A 3,458-nucleotide genomic window follows, 5' to 3' on the forward strand; every position below is an offset into this window, starting at 1 on the left:
ACGATTATTGGATGGACTTTACTTGACATTAGTCCCCTAATGTGTATGCATTACATACTATTGCAGGACAATACGAAACAATAAGGGAAATGTGATACAATCAAAGAGTTGATGTCTTATCCCAAGTACAGGAGTATCAAAGTAATAAATAACTCGACAAGACTGAGGTCGAATCACAGGGAAGTTAACTACTAAATTACAAATAACAATAACAATAACACGACGACGATGATGATGATGGTAGTGATGATGAGTTAAAGAGGACTTTGACATGTAAAATCAATGTGAAGATCATATAATGATAAAAACAAATGTCAAGGTTAAAGGATCCACTAATAGTATTAGAGATAAGTAAAGTATAAACTATTTATAAATTATCAACATGATCATATTAATCATCTTATTTATGTAACACCATACTTATAAATTTTATCAAGCATTCATGATGCTAACTTATGTTGACAACAAATCAAGTTGCTCTCATAATAATGATGTCGGCTAAAGATTATAAAGAATCAAGTATTTAATGTACCAAGTGTTATACAACACAAATCTAGATTAACTATTAAACAAGCAAGGTATTAGAAATTAATAAGATAAAAATGATATGACATGTTAATAACAAGTTTTTTAGGATATAAACATTGAAGTCCATATTATGTTTATATTATACTTATCCTAACACCATTAGTAAAACCTTTTCACCTTAACATAATTAACTTAACTAGACATTATGAAGAAGAAAAACATAAATAAACAATATAAGAACATAAACATGATATAAGTTAACTAATGTAACCATATTATTTGACATTTTCACCCATATTTAACTGGTGTTTTACCCATGTTATATATATAAAATGCCTTAATATTCTTTGTTTTATGTTTTGAAGGTACTTTTGGATGAAAGATGCAAAAAGGAGTAAATTGGAGGTAATTGGCAGATTTGACATTCAATCGATGTTTTGTGTAGAGCGTGAGTTCTAGAGATCAAAATGAAGTGATTCTAGTGAAACTAAAAAGATAACATCCATACCTTTTTGGAAATTTAATGCAAGAAAAATAAAAAGGGAAAGATCATGAAAATCACATCCTTCAAATTCAAATCTCGCATTCTGCCACTATTGACCTTTGTCCATTCAAAAATCAATATCTGGAGCTATAGAAGTCCAATTGGTGCAAACTCAATTTTTTTGGATTCCTGACTCAAAGTTCTATAAACGATTTAAATTCACCAAAAAAAAAAATCATATAAGGGAGATATGATTTTTCAAAAATGATAACTGAATTTTGCAAGCAAATAGGTTTCGTGAAGAAACGAGTCCAAATTACGTTCTAAAGCTTCTAAACTGATATCCAAGTTTTTATTTCAGCAATTTAGCTCCTCTAAGTCAAAGCTTGAAGATTTCATATAAGGTTAATTCTCCTTTTTAGGAAAATAGTTATTGAAGTACTTAAATGTAAACTGTCAACTTAAGGGAGGACTATTTTGTAAAATAGGAACTAGGATTTCTTAGCATATAAAAAGAAAGAGAGAAGGAAAAGAGGGCAGAAACGGCGCAACAGCCAAAAGTGAAGAAACACAAACTCTCCTCTCTACAAACTAGAAAAAATGCTTTCTTCTATCTTTAAGAGTAGTTGTTCCATAGATATACAAGGCTAAGCTTGTTTTCTTGGTTGTAAGGACACAACAAACCTTTGGATTTCAAGAACCGTGAGATTTATTCTTTCTTTTATTTTCAGTTTATATCATGAATTAGTATGATTGTTTTCCTATGCATATTTTCTATGATTGTTGTTGATAATTGCTATAGCAGACTTTAACTTATTATTGTAAACAATCTATTGCTAAGTTTGATATCAAAACCAGAGTTGTGATTATGAATTTGTGAAGCAACTAAGCTTGATAATTGTGGCAGAACTACGTTATTAAACTTAGGGAGAACACTCAAATATCTAGTTCTTAGGGCTGCCATTGAACTAAATCATTAATACGGACCTTGTGATTGTTTGTTGGTTAGGGTTAGTTATACGATGGATCCGTTGACTAACCAACGTTAAGAAAAGATAAAAACTCAAAATATAAACTGTAGTTTCGTTTCAAGGATCGATTCTAATTTTTGTTGGTGGATGTGTGCTTGTAACCAAGGTTTATTTTCTTGATAAATTTTAGTTTCAATTGCTTTTATTTGCTAGTTTAATTTCTTCCATAGCTTAGATCATCACAAATCAAAACCCTCCAATTGCATAATGTATAACATAAAAATCTAAACTAAATCTTCCTCGTGGGATCGACCCCCTACTTGCTCTATACTATCTTGTGTGTTGTGTTTTAAGCTAGGGTAATTAATTTGTGCGGCCGCGACATCGCAACATTAATTAAGTATAGTAAAGGAAATTAAAAGCATGAACAAGAGATTAATGAAAGCAAAACTTAAGCATTACAAAAATATTAAGAAAGAGAGTAAGAGCATGATTTTGATCTAAAAAACGAGATGCCTATATGAATGGAAAATGCCTCCTTTTATAGGCTAAAATTCAGAACTATTCATTTGGTAATTGATAATTGATGTAGTGGCCAACTATTGATTTGGTGGACTTGGTGGACAACAACACTCAAGTATTTTGGCTGGATGAAATGACATTGATGCAATCAGAATTTGGCAAAGTGTTCTTCATGAAAGTTGTTGGACATTGTCTTTTGCTTCCACCCACCAAATTTTAGAGCATTTGAAGCACTATAGCTTGATATATGTCTAAAATATTTAGTAGTGCTACTAGTGAACATGGTGGATAGCCCTCAAGCTCTTGTCTAGATGAAATGTCATTTCTACCATCAAACTTTAAATAGGTTTTCTTTAAAAAAGTTGTTGGAAATTTTTTTTTCCTTCTACCCACTAAATTTTAGAGTATTTGGAGCACTATAGCTTGATATATGTCTAAAATATTGAGTAGTGCTGCTAGTGGACGTGGTGGATAGCCCTCAAGCTCTTGTCTAGATGAAATGTCATTTTTACCATTAGACTTTAAGTAGGTCTTCTTCAAGAAAGTTGTTGAAAATTGTTTTTTCCTTCCACCCACCAAATTTCACGTCATTTAGCCTTCTAAAAAGCTAGTTATGGGTAAAACTCTGAGTACTGTTTGGGTTGGTGACACGACGAAAAGATTGATGTCTTCTCCCAAGTGCAGCAGTGTCGAAGTAATAAATAACCCGGCAAGACCGGGGTCGAACCACAGGGAGGTTAATTGTACAAATTATAAACAACAATTATAAAACAACAATAACAACAACAACAATAGTAATAATAATAATAACAATAACAATAATAATAATAATAATAATAATAATAATAATAATATAGTAGTAGTACTAGTAGTAGTAGTAGTACTAATAATAATAATAATAATAATAATAATAATAATAAAGAAAGAGAAGAAGAAGAAGATGATGAGAACTT

Source organism: Populus euphratica, unplaced genomic scaffold (genome assembly GCF_000495115.2).
Source record: "Populus euphratica unplaced genomic scaffold, PopEup_1.0 scaffold629.1, whole genome shotgun sequence".
Classification (NCBI taxonomy): domain Eukaryota; kingdom Viridiplantae; phylum Streptophyta; class Magnoliopsida; order Malpighiales; family Salicaceae; genus Populus; species Populus euphratica.